The sequence below is a fragment of the Netta rufina genome (assembly GCF_964035555.1).
Source record: "Netta rufina genome assembly, chromosome: 3".
In the NCBI taxonomy this organism is placed as follows: Eukaryota; Metazoa; Chordata; class Aves; order Anseriformes; family Anatidae; genus Netta; species Netta rufina.
The window spans coordinates 19,164,281-19,178,767 of NC_140125.1; positions in this window are offsets into that span (position 1 = coordinate 19,164,281).

The window sequence follows — 14,487 nt, forward strand, 5'->3', positions numbered from 1 at the left end:
TAGCACCATACGTTTGTATAGAACCAGTGTCTGTATAGAACTCACCACTGTTTATGGCAGCAGAGCTTCTTCATGACGAGGTGCTGCTTGTGGCAGCAGTTATGACAGAAGGAATTTCTTTGTTGTTGTTGTTTTTAATCTTTATTTTTTTAAAAAAAACAAAAGGCTGTGCCTTTAAAGGTGTCACTGTGGCAATACACGGCTGCACAGGGAAATGGATTTCATTCAGTGGCCAACAGTACAATTATGGTCCCTGATCCCTGCTCCAGGCTTGGAAAAAGAAGCAAATCCAGAGATTTGTTTTCACTCCCCTGGAAATTCCCCCTGGAAGGGTGTGTTCTATGCTTCCTGAATTTAACCACAGCGAGGACAGGGCTAGGAGAAGTGTGAGCACATCAGGCTGCTCTAAAACAGAGGTTCTGGCAAGTGCTGAGTGTCTCACAAGAAGCCCATCTCTCCGTTGTCCCCCAGCATCCAAGGTGCCAGGGACTAGCAGGGGCTGCAGGGGGAGCAAACCAACACGTGGCTGTGGCCCTGGCACCACCTTGATGGCCCCGGCCTGCTCCCAGGGGATGCTTCAGAAACCGTTCGACAGCGCTGCCTGCCTAGGTGCCGAGTTGTACTTTGAATGCATCTTCTCCTCTTGGGCAGTGATATCACTTCTGCACATCCTTGCCCACAGTTACAATCCAAAAAGAGAAGTGGAGGAATTCGTTGGCACCACTGGAATTGTAAGCAGACCTTTTTCAGTAACTGTAAAGTTGTGGGGTTTTTTAATTAAGCCATAAGCGTTTTTCTCTAGCAAACTTTCCACAATGGCATCTCCAGTTAATTAAAGGTTTAAACTGTCAGAACAGAGTATGCATAAAAAAGAGAGGTGTTACTTTAATAGCATTTGTTAATTAAAGCTCTGGTCAGTTGCAGGAACAAAAGCTGTTCTGCAAATAGATGGGAACCAGAACACCTCCAGATCTTCATCTGCAGCTCCCACCTTCAAGCTAGCTTGTGTGACACCGATGGAGGAAACGCTGGGATGAATGCAAAGACATCACCATCAGGAGGCTGGAGGACCCCACCTTCCACAAGAAGTTCTCAATTACTACAAGATATTTTGCTTCTTTAGCAGCTGTAATCAAGCAGCCACTATTTGCACTAAGTTTAGTTCACATTCTCCCCAGGCTTTGTCTCCACTTGCTGGAGCACTGGTTTTCTGGCTTAGCTGCAGCCGTTTCACTCACTCCCAGCACTCCCAGGGGCTGGATGGTGCCAGTAGAGGAGGTGTGGGAAGAAGGGCCAGAGCAGGGGGAGATTTGAAGCGAGACACGTTGGCTTCAGCATGTGGCTGGGGGGACGTGCTGAGAAGCACAAGACCAGATGTGGTAGCTCTTCTGCTGTGGTAGATGGTTTATGGACCAAGGTGCAGAAAGAAAGAGAAAGTGGGGGAGAACAGCAAGGGCAAATGGGTGAGGGCAATCACTGTGCAAACACAGTACAGGATAGATGAATATTTACCAGCAGTGTCTGAGCCTGCAGGGTCCTTGGCACCCTGCAGTCCTCATGGCAGCTGCACCCATGCTCCCAGGGGACCCCGATACCACAGCAGCAAAGTGGGAAGGCAGTGGGGCACCAGGAGGCAGCACTGCTCAGCTGGTTCCCAGGAAAACAAGCTCCAGGAGATGGTGCTCCTGCGTGCATATGGATACATCCTCCATCTCTAACAGAAAGCAAAGAACCCTTGCCAGCATTCAGAGCAAATCCTCTTGTTATTCTCAATACATTGAATCAGTCATTTTATCCAGCTGCAGGACTGTGTCCCTTAGACACATTCGAGAACATAATTGCAGTTTGGACAGGTGACATTCACAACAGAACAAGTCAATTGATCAGTGAAAAAACAGTCAAAGCTTTGTCCTTAAATCAACTTTAATTCCTCTTTCCACTTGTGTGCAGGTGTTAAGCACATTTCAGAGCCAAATCTCAACTTCTGTGATATGTAAGCATGGCCTGATGCCAACCAGGATTTAGGCATCGATTAACACAGCTGGCAGTATGCAATACTGCCTCAAACTTCTTGTGAGAAGGAGCATTTTCACAGCTGGATGTCAAGTTTTACCCTCCTCTTCCTCCTAGAGTTATTTTCATAGAAAATTGCCTGACTATTCAGCCCTCCCTTCTTCCAACAGATCTTAAAACCAAAAGGGATGAGCTACACACCATCTAACTTCTTAAGATTTCATCCACAATGTTTAGGTGACGTGTCTCGAAATAGACATTTCTTCCTTACACAAGCAAATGCTGTAAGTATAAAAACAGTGAATGATACTTGATCAGGCCATCTCCTGTTCTCAAAGCGAAAGATCCAATGTGCTAACAACTAACCCCTTATCTCCTTGAAAAATAGTTAAAAGCCAGCAGTAACTCTTTGCAGAAAGCAGACATAACCTGAAAGTCCATTTTTCTAGAGCTCACGAACTTCCCCCAGTCCAGGTGATGGCTAATTTTCCTTTGGGAGCCTGGTCTTGCCTGCCATTAAAGTACCTTTATAGAAATTCAGGCTTTTAATTTTTATTTCATATCCATGTAAACCTTAGCAGATCCATTGTGTTCTACAGGAAAACACACACACTGCTACAAATCCTGTCTACCTACAGGGGAACAATATTCTATGCTGAACATGCTCAGGTGCACTAACATCTTGTTTCCCTTCACCATATCATCGTTGCTGGTTAGAAGACAAAGCAGTGGTTTGGTTTTCCCACCAGTAGGACAAAACATCAAGGCTGCTGTTCAGAAAACAAACATTTAATTGGACACATGATTTATCCTTTCCTACATAACGACTCATCATTAACATATTCAAACCTGTTAGAATTTGTTAGCCCCAGAGGCTCTTGTTGGATCAGAGCAATCAATAGATGCAAACAGAGCAGGTAAAGAATCGATCTGGATGCTAAGAAGTTGAAATATTTTCCACTGGGAGCCATAACAACTCCTACCAAAAAGGCATTTCAACAGATGGTGCTATGACCAAGGGAAAGTCTAGGTAGCAGCAAGGCAGGTGAGGCACACCAAATAAGAAATACATTTTGATTTAACTGCACAGAGCAGAGCTTCCTCGGGACAACAAGACATGCTCCGAATAGTGTATGCTGTCCCATGCAGGAGGGTTATTTCACAGGGAAGTCTGTGTATGCCAGAAAATTGGAGGAAACGGTTCCAAAAGTTCAGGCTCTGATCTCTTTGCAGTAATGAGCACACAAGAAGATGATGCATATGCATGTGAACCTAATTAAGAGCGGTAAAGCCTGGAAGATTGTCAAATTTCTCGGCAATTACCAACTTAAACACACACAAAAATTAGGATGGCCTTATAAACAAAGGGAAGTTACTGTGCAAAGTGCCTTGCCTCATTATGGTTAGCTGAAGCTAGAGCAGCAGGCTAGCTAGCGGGGAGGGAGGGATGGAGGGAGCGGGGCGGCGGGGTGGTAGCTGCCTTCCATTAGCAGCAGGTGGTCTCCCTGGGATGGAGGCAGGATGCTGACATCCTTCTGCTCTTGCTGAGGCATCTCAAATGCTCCCAAAATGCTTTATCAGAACAGAAATAGAAAGAGGAGGGCTCACGTGACTGACAGCTTGGGCTCCTCCGTTGCTTTTTGGGCCTTTCTAATGAAGAGCATTCATGGACAGAGAGCTACCCTGCAAAAATATATTCACTAAATAAATGTGGTAATTATACTGTATATTATTCACAGTAGAAACAGCAGTAGGGAAGTGATTTGCATAAGAAATGTGGATTATTCATGTAAATGAGTGTGTTATTTGCTTGTAGAAGAGATCAAGTCTTGCCTAAAGATGTAAAACTCAGCTGCAAGTAAAAACTAACATTTAGCCAGTGTCTCGTGCCCACTGTCCTCAGCCTGCCTTATCAAATCAAACTCTGCAGGTCTAGCTCTATTTTTCTCATCACTTCATTTCGTTAGAGCTCATGAGCTCCCTTCAGTCCAAGCAATGGTTAATTTTCTTTTGGGAGCCTGGTTTTGACTGCCATTAAAATATCTTCGTAGAAACTCAGGCTTTTAATCTTTGTTTCAGCAAACAGATGCCAGTGGCAGGAGAACTGGGAGCACAGAGCCTTTTGTTTTTATCCTCCACGTGCTGGGTGCGATGAGAGGCTCAGGTCCCAGTCTGGATCTGTCCTTGCAGCCTGGACACAGCCAGGAGGGGTAATTGTAACCCAGAACAAGCTAGCAGAGCCTGGCCGACCCCTGAGCTAGGGGAGGCACTGTATGTCCACCTCCTCCCCTCCATGCCACACCACAGCACACTAACTGGAGTTAACAGAAATTCTTTGGTGGTTCTCCAAATTCACTGCTACCATTTTACATAATTTAATGAGTAGTATTAAAAAATGGCATCCCTGTACAGCCTTTCCACTGATTTTCTCCTGCATATTTTTTTTTTTTTTAATTTATTTCCAGGTACTCTGCACTATTTAAAAAAAAAAAAAAAAAAAGAGAGAGAGAGAGAGAGAGAAGAGAGAGATCAGAGTTCCTTCTGCTGCTCTCAGCAACTTGTTCTTGCAGCACAGGAATTATTTGGTTACTTCAGCCCCTAAATTCTTTATGTGCCTAGTTATATGTTAGTTTTGTATAGTGTCATCTTCTTTTTGCATTTGATACAATTAAAGTTCTGCAAAATTCAGCAGTTTAAAAACTGTTGAAAACTTGTGCACATTTGAAAACACTGATCTAGACACTGGAGGCTGTGAAGTGCCCACGCCTTGCTTCCACACCCTGCCCTGCAAAATCAAGAAGAGCAGCCTGAAGTAAAAATTGAGTTGTCAGCAACATTCATCTCAGATGTTCAAAAATCTTCAATCCTTCAGGTCAAACTGCTTTTGAGATGCTCAGGGCTATTTCTGTGGTCTGAATTTGTCCACGGAGGCTGGGAGTCATGGTGTTCCACGGTCCCCAAGGATGAGCATCAACAGGCTAATATTCTGATAGCGTCACCAAAAGGCAGGTAGTGCAAGGTAGACGCTTTATGTCTAGTTGTGGCATATTTATGAGAAAGAAATGCTGCTTTCAGCTGAGGAAAACCAGCTACTTTAAAGCACCTATAGCTTTCATTTCATCCCACTTAATAAGCATCAGCTGCAGCCGTCATTCTCATAGCTGCATCTGCAGGAGCACAAGGATCTCCAAAGCTCTCTCTGCAGGGTGCTCAGCTATTCACCCTTACCTCAACATGAGACACATGTATAACTTGTTAGAAACAAGTCAGAAAAAAATGGGTCCTTTTCTAATATGGCTCTTCATACCAATCCACATGCTGGGTCTTTTGAATCTGAAAATGTAAATCCTACATTTTTGTAAGGTTTGCTGTAACTATTCCATCAAAATGGATTTGGGGAGAAAAGGGATTTTTTAATTGCATGCTTTTTTAACTGATCATTTTTTAAATGATGAGAATAATAATTGTGAGATTACAGTAGCAAATTTTAATTGAAAAACTGATTTCCTTCAAAAGCAGTAGCAAAGTCTATTTCTGTTGTCTCATAAAGGAGACAAAAATTTGTACAAAAAACAACCTCATCTTCAACCTGACCCTTACTATGAATTTGAGCTCCAAGGACGAAGTTGACCGTCCAGTTACAATGTTGTTAGTGATAAATGGGACACGTAATTCAACAAAGAATCGTTTTCTATGACTTTTCACTGCATTTTCAACAACAACAACAACAAAAGTAGGAGATTAAGTTCAGGCAAAGGGCACTTTTTCTGCTTCATATCTGCAGCCACCAAAATGACAAGTGGCTGCTTTGCAACCAGTATTGGTCTCTGGCACTGCCAGGCTAAGTAGCATTAGTCAGGATTTTGCAGTTTTCATGCCTTTATCTGTGGAGCATCAGCTTCCTACCTTAGATAATTGATCTGAGCAAAACAAAGGTCTGCCTGGACTGGAGAGGAGAGCAATGGAGACATTTGTTTCCCCAGAACAGGTAGTGTAACAAATCAGTCCTGACTGTACTGATAAATTGAACTTCAAGCTCGGTGCTACTGCTTTTCAGGCCTAATCCTGTGTAAGACACAGCAGGAAGGAAAGGCAAAGGTAACCGTTAGCATTTCTTTCTCTAAGAGGAAAAAATATATTTTTTTTCCCCTTTCTCAGTGCAATATTTCAACTTTTTTTTTTTTTTTTTTTTTTTTTGAGGAAGATGGCAGGAGGAGGGGAGAAGGGAATGTGAGGGTATGCATACACAGATGGCAAGATAACAGAACTGCCCAGTGATCACTGGCTCCTTGCAAGCCTCGGACTTTGGGACAGGATCATAACTCAAGCTCCTGGATGCTAGCAAGGAAGAAGCATTGTTTATCAGAAAAATCTGGCTCACAACAGTACATGAATTACAGAGCAGTAGCACTCTAGTACACACGGCAGAGAGGAGCTCATTGTCCAGGTTCAAGGCTGGGCTCCAGGAGACAGAGGTTCTGATCAGGTCTTGACTGCAGAGCCCCATGCTAAACTCATGCCTATCACCCTTTCCAGGCACTGAAGAAGTATTTTCTAAGTAGATGTGCCTAAGTAGATTTGGCCTAAGAAGAAGATTTTTGCCTAAGAAGAAGTATTTTCTAAGTAGATCTGGACAGAAATCCTGAAAATGCAGAGCACGTGCAGTGAGGCTGACCAGTACCTCCTCTACCCCAGCTGCATACTTAATGTGTGCAATATCCATACCCAGAAAACCTCCAGCATATGCAGTAGTGTGTCCTGCTCTAGCTGATTAATTTGTTTGCCAGGAGTTCCTTTCAATTTCATGTCAGTATTGCTGTCGCAGTATACTTCATCATCCAGCTCCTCTTCACATGCCAACCATTATTTGCCATTCCTGTTATTTGCATCTGTCTTTTCAAAAAAAAAAAAAATATATATATATATAAAATAAGACAGGCCTCTATTAGCAATACCCTGCCCAAGTCACAGCCTCACTTTTCTTTCATTCTTTCATTTCTTTCATGTTAAATGAATAGCACCCACTGCAAAGCTCAGCATCTCTATAAATGCTGTGGTTACAAACAAATGCATCCTTCAGCAGCCTTTTAAACCATTTTTCCTACAATGCACATTGTAAATGAAGAGTAATTTATCTTCAGAATTGCCCAGAAAATGTTATTCTGTTAGCAACATAAAAGCCTCACAGTGTCTGAGTAGGTGCCATGCCAAAAACATTTTGTTGTGAGCCAGATAATTCAGTTTGAATTGTACACAGTTTGGTATAATCATTCCAGTAAAGCATTCTTTACAATTCTGTAACAGCAAGTCACATGGCTCTATAAAGTTTATTGCTGCAAATGTTTAGTGATTCATGGCATGGCATGAATTCTGCTTCTTTCCTGGATCAAGTAATCAATAGCAAAATAATCTCCTTGCAATTGCATTCCTCTGCATTAAATAGGTATGAAGTAAGTAAGCACAAAATGTGATATAAAAAACAGCGTGTACAGAATTAAAATGAATGGCTATTTGAAGCTGGGTGTCCTGAAACCCCATTTTGTACATGGGCTGAGGACATTTAAACTATGTCCTGCATACTCTCGGCCTTAAATAATTCTTGCAGAGCTGATAACACACATTGTGTAACGAATACAGTTGGGACTAAGAGATTTTCACCCCATCACATCCAGCAGAGTCCTGCTGCGAACTCTGTACTTCCACAGACACTCCTAGCCACCCAGGGGCATCCCCACTGGCACCAAGGACCATCTTCAAAGCACACAGAAAGAGCAAGATCTATGTTCCCTCAGACAACCTTTTGGTTCTTCTAGCGCTGCTCCTACACATATTAAATCAGTGTTTACAACATCACCCACTGAGTTGAGTGCAAGTTAAATCAGGCTTAGTTAGTTTGCTCCACTGTGTTCAGCTGCAAATCACAAAAGGGAGCAGAGACCTGACAACTGGGAAAGGGCACATGCTTTGTGATGAGAGCTGCTAAAATAGCCTCTCCAGGAGTCTGGCAGGATGGTAGCACTGCGACACATCTGCTCAAGGGCCTTGGATGTCCCTGCTCCCTCTATCATGTCCTGCCTCACAGTCTGAACCCTAGGGCTCCAGTGACACCACAGTGGGCCACTTAATAATTGATAGCTCTATCATCTGTTATAAACAACAACAAATACGGTTACCTAGCTATCCAGTTCTAACCATTTTCTCATAAAACCTGTGAAAATAATACTGTTAGGAACAGGCTATTCAGGGGAATAAAGAGCACACCGCTGTTTATATTGTTTAATGTCTCCCGATAGGGAATACATACACTGTTGCGTTTCTCTCTAAATATTCTTGTGCAGCTTCAGTGCAGTAGTAAGCATGTACCTGAGTCCTTCTCATCCCTGAATCTCACGCACTCTCTAAAACTGTATTTATGAGATTAAGCACTTAGATTCTCTAACGCTACAGCCTACATGTGCCTGCATCACTTAAAATCTCTGTCCCCCTCTCTCCTTTATGAAAAGAACTAATATCTAAATGTCCTACAAGTCTATTTGCCAGACTGCTCCCGTGTCATGCTACAGAGAACATCTATTTCTTGCCAGTCTCCAGTGACTTAAAGACTATATGGGATTACTTCTCACTATATTGTTCTTTTCAATCTGCAGAGCCAGCCCACTGCTTCTCTGAAACAGATCTGCAAGCATCACAGGCTCCATCCCAGCAAAGAGCTGGAGGCCTAGTCCACAAATTAAGTTCACTTCAGTAGGGCTATGCCGACTTATAAAAGCCAAAGAGATGGTTTGAATGCTCATAAATGACTCTCCCAAGTTATGGCTTGGTAAGAACATTCATTCAGATAGTTCCCACAAGCACACACACTCCTGTCCTTCACCCATGGGCCTAGCAGCTACAGAACTGGGGTTTCTTTTATTAGGAGACAAGGCACTCCGGGCAGTGATAGTTTTTTAGTATCTGTTGATGGACCTGCTTTCCACCAGAGTGCTAATGCCTTTTGAGCCCGCTGATACCGCCACATCCACAGTGTCCTGTGGCAGTAAGCTCCAGGCATTCATTGCTTCTCCTGTATAGAAGTTTGTCTGCCCCAGTGTTAACATATTCCCAAGCTTTGTGGCCAAACCTGCTGCATGGAATCAGTGCTGTACATGATGCCCAACCTCCCATGGCCGTTCTCTGTTCTCTGTGATTCTACATCCAAACATCCCTTGCACATCCACATACTTTTACTTTCACATTGCTGCATCATAGCTCTGGAGCAATTTCGCCTGGTGGCTCTTGCACACATTTACCTGTTCAAAATGCTTTGTTAAGAAATCCTCCCATATCTCATCTTCGCACCTATCAACAACTGCCTTTAGGGTTTTAAATAAATACAAAAATAAAATGAAAAATAAAAATAAGGAAGAAAAATGTGGCCATCCAAGATACAGTTATTGAAGACATTTTTCCAGAGCTACATTCTCCACTTTCTGCATAAGCAGCCCCTCTGCCACTGCCAGCAGGGTCCCCTGGCAAAACTATGGTACATTTAAAGGCATTGTGCTTTCCCAGTCTCAAAAACAAGCATGCTGCAAGAATCACTTGTGTGGGCCTAGCTCAACACTTCCCAAAAGTGTAAGGCCAAAAGCGGTGCTTTAGCCAGTAGCATCCCGAGCTAGGAAATGCCCCCAGCCAGCCTCTCCACGAGGCAGCGTGCTGCAGAGTCCTCATGCTATCCCACTGAACCATGATGACCAGATCGCCCCACCATGCCAAACAATCAGGTGCTGACAGAGGAGCAGCAGCAGCATCTCACCTAATAACATGCCTCCTGGAGAAGACCTGCAGGATGAATTCAGATTCCTGCTGAGACTCCAAAGTGGATCGAATAGACACCGTGCTCCAGGTGGAAGTCATGGGTCACTTCCCATTCATCGAGACTTGGTGCTTGTTCACAAGGTGATGCCAAGTGAAAAACGCTGGGGACAGCTTTCTATTGACTTCCTGGTGCTGTTAAGAAGAAATGTGTTCTGCAATAGCTGAACAAACGAACAAAAGGCACACCTTTGGCTCACCTGCAGCTAAGAGCTTATTTTGTTTACAAATTTATCATTAGTCTTCTCTTGTTCCCTGTGTATGGGTTAACTGACTTCAGATCCCACCTACCCTGCTTCCAGAAGGGCTGAGTCTCTGTGGTTCCCAGTCACTTCACTTAAAGGTAAATCCTCAGGTATCTTCAGCACTTCCAAGGAGTAAATTTTAACAGAAAAGCTATTGCCCCAAAGAAGCTCAGTATTGCCAAGTGATCCAAGGACACGTGCAGACCATTTCATGCCAGTCACTGCCCTATTTTTGCAAGCAACACAGCTCCTGCGATGAAAGGAGCTAGTCAAAGTACTTCAGCTGCTTACTTCTGATGTTCATGTGCAGGTTCAAGCAGGAAGAGCATGTTCTCTTGTCCATTTTGTGTTAAGGGGTATGATGTGCTACTAATTGAGTCAAGAGAGAAGGGTCACCCCCAAGGCACCCAGAAGAGCCCAAAGCACCCCTCACCATTGCAGAATCCCAGACTTCCTCCTGCTGTGCACCCTTTAACCCATCTCCCACTCTTCAGGGAATACATCCACTCTTCCCCATTTCCCTGGCTCATCAGGTCTGCAGTTAATTTACGGATCGTGAGGTCTACAAAATGCATCTTAAAATTTCACAGAGACATCTTGGGGAAAGAGCGCCAAGAGACATCTTGTCAGCAGTTTAGTTTAGTCCATATGGCTTACAAAAAGAAAAGGAAAGAGATCAGAGAACTTCAGAGCTGACTCATTCTGTGTTACACATGGCAATCCTCAAATTTTATTATGTAGTAAAGAAGCAAGTGTCTGCTCTAACAGCAGCATCTATCAGTAGCAAAAGCACAACTAAAGCTTCAGAAAAGGACAGCAGCACTGAGATTAAAATATTACCATCCACGGCATCGCAGTGAAACAACACGGGTGACAACATTGCCACCTCGTGGCACAAGCTTTGGAGAAACGGCAAGAAAAAGCAAAGCAGGCAAGAACTTCACAGTTACCTTAAAAATAAGACAAAAGCTCTTGAAAGTTGTCCATGCCCCCAGAAGCCCTGGGAGATCTGGTAGTGCCTTGCTTCTCCCTCACTCCTGCCATTTTAGAGCAATGCATCTCTGCCACATCAGCACAGCCCCTCGCATCATCAAGCAGAGAAGGAGAGCAAGCAAGCAACGAAGGGCTGCTCTAAAGCAGGTCACATCTTACCTCGAACTAGCTGGCACAGGCTGAAATCAAAGTGCTGTTTGTAAAAGCTAAGGGCAAAACCAAGGGGTGACTAAACCCACGTGGCTTCAGACTCATGACTGAGGACATAGCCTTCCCCTATAAAAGGATGACAAATCCCTGTCTCCATGTATCTCCACGTTTATCCCTCACTGAGCACAGGCCCACTATGCCTTCAGCCATGGCAGACTCTCCAGAAGCATACTGGGTCCCATGAGATATAGCTAAACAGCTCTGGTTTTCTCCAGCAGAAACCAGAAACGCTCCCCTTCCATCAGCCAGTTCCTCCATGTGCACACACAGCATACAAGTAGTTAAAATATGAAAATCTAGATCTGTTCTGCTGGTCATCTTTCTGTCAAAGGAAGCATAATAGGAAAAGTGTTTGGCATAATGAAGGAAGGGGTAGGACAGCAGAAGAGGCAGCTGGGAGTCATTTAAAAGGCAGGCCTACATTACCTTGTTCATTATGCTATACAACAGGAACAGCTGGTGTGCTGTCATCATGGGACTGACACCCAGAGAAGTTACTGCTCCGCAGACAAGGTGAAAGTCAGTAATATTCTCACACCTCCCTGTGCTCATCCTTCTCCTCCCTACCCCTGAGCCTCCTGCACAAATGAAGAGAAGCTGGGACAGAAGGAACATGCTCTGTTTCCAAGAGGAACAGGGCAGGTCTAGAGTTGACCATGGACTGGAATACAAACCACTGTCTTTCATGGGTCCTGTCAAAAAAATCCACGCAGATGCAAATATACAGCCCATTTGTCTCAACTTATTTCCCCTGATGTCGTACCCCAAGCTGCCAGGATGGAGGACTCCTTCACAGTCACCTCGCTCTAACACTTTGCAGCATGTGGAGAACTTTGCCTGGCCCCTCCTGTGACAAAGGGCCCTGAAACGTGCTGTTTAAAGCCTCCTGGCATCCAGATTGCAGCAACACAGTCAGCATCTGAAGTTCACACTGTGTTTCCTCTGGTATTGAAAGCACTGAAAAGCAGAACCAAACCAGTTGAAGCTGCATGTGTGAAGTGAGCCCCTCTACACAAGCACTCACTGCTGGAGAAATACAAACCTATTGAGTCATTGCTTTGAAACCAGAGGGTCTGTGCAATTTATCTTTATGTTCCTCTTCACACTAATTCGATCCTGAAGATGGCAGCATCTTTCCCCCAAGAAACTTTCCCTCCCGCTTGGCATCAAGCCTTCAATTTTTTAAACCCACCTGTCACTCCAGTCCCCTTTCCATTCAATTCTCTCCCACAGATCTCACAGTCTCACCACGTTTTTTGGTCCATATTGACTTGTCACCTGCAGAACACAGTAACACTGTGCTCACCGAGGTCTCAGCAGTTCTCATCTGGTTTATATCACTGCACTGTGCCAGGCAGCAACACAGATTTTGTTTGTTCTCACAAATGCTAGCAAGGATGATATTAAAAGCTATGAACATGCAACTCTGAATGCAGGCACACAGAGATCAAGATAATTTATCTTACCTCACTGGAAGTGAAACCTGAGGCCTCACAGATTCCTAATTTGGGTGCTTGGCTGTAAATTCCTCCTCCTTTCCAACATCTGTTCGTTTTGTGCTTACATGGAAGCAGAGCTGTGCCACCGTGAAAGCGAAGCAGAGTGCAGTGGGAAAGCACACGGGGTGACCACACAGACTAGTGCCTCCTGAACTGGGACACTACAGTGGGAAAAGAGGAAGCCAGGCTGACTAGGAATTAGGTTGGCAGCATGCAGCTGAATGGCTGACTGCACAGCAGCTCCACCAGCTGAGCTGACCCCCTGACTCCTGCCTATTCCTTCACCCCATCAGAGGAGCTAGTTGGACTGACAGACATCGCTAACAAAGTCTGTAACTAAAGCACTTCTGCTGTGCTTGGGAAGCTCTTTGGGATTTATTACCGTACTGTTCTATCCCATTACAAAGATATCTTTAGGGCGTTCCTCATAACACTTCTACAGATCAGTGGGGTCCATCTCCGCACAGGAGTACTGTTTGATTCCCTTACTCTAGCCACTTATATTTCCTTCTGCAATTTGTCATGTTTTGGCCTTTGTATTCAATTAACTTTTCCACGCTATTGGCCCTCCTCTGACTTCAGAGGAAGGCTTTTTTACCCTGAGCAGGTTTCACCCCATCCTCCTAGCATACCAAAAGGCATACCTGTCCACCCTTAACAGCTAAGACACACTTGTCGGTGATACTCTCAGCAGAGCTCTGTGAATAATTCCCACTCTTAGAGTTATCCTGATCTTGTCAAGGTCACAGTACTCAACCAGATGCACTTGAAAGGGAGTCTTTACAAAGCACAAAGCCTTTTTTAGCCTTAGACTAAGAGAAAGATATCGGGGGAAGAGATACCACAGCTGCCCTGATTAAGGGCTTAACCTACTGTTGCAAAAAATAAATAAATAAATAAATAAATAAATTGTTGACACGCAAACAAGCTTTGACCCAGGATGTTAGTGCTACTCTTGCCTTTCTAATACCAGTTACTGTGTTAGCATAGTCAGCAACAAGCCCATTTTTCAAGGCCTTTGTTGCCTGTATACAAGCAAGAGAACCAGCAGGAAAATAAACCTTTTTTTCTATCTCTACTCACACAGCAGACTCACATCAGTCTCAGAAACATGCATCTGTGTAAGCAGTGACCCTCAAAGCAAATGTAGAATGGTTTGAATGGCAAAAGCAAAACAAAACAAACATCTGAGCTCTTAACAGACACATTTTTCCTAACAGCCATAGTTTGCAGCATGTTTGGAATTGGGAGTATGATTGCAAGGGTCCTTTCATAAACTGTGGATCTTTGTCTTTTTCACTTCTAAAAAGTCTAGGTTAGATTATGATTTAGGGCTTCCCAATAGCTGAAGTATTAGTATAAGGCTTGGGAGCAAAGATTTGAATTTATGTTCTGAACCACACCCCTCTCTGGTCTTGGCTATAAGCTTATTCCACGAGTCTGTGTCTCAGTCCACCACCTGTACAATCAGAAAATTTATTTAATAAAAGTGGGAAAATGATAGGTCCTATTTAATAGAGACTCTTCAATAGATAAACCAGTTCTTAAACACAATGGAGCTGAGGGCAGCAGGGAACCAATCCACATTCAATCTTTAACCTTGAGAATGTGATTTCTTCGGGAAGCCACATGTGGCAACTTTGATACTTTATAGTAGTAATACTGACTAGCCA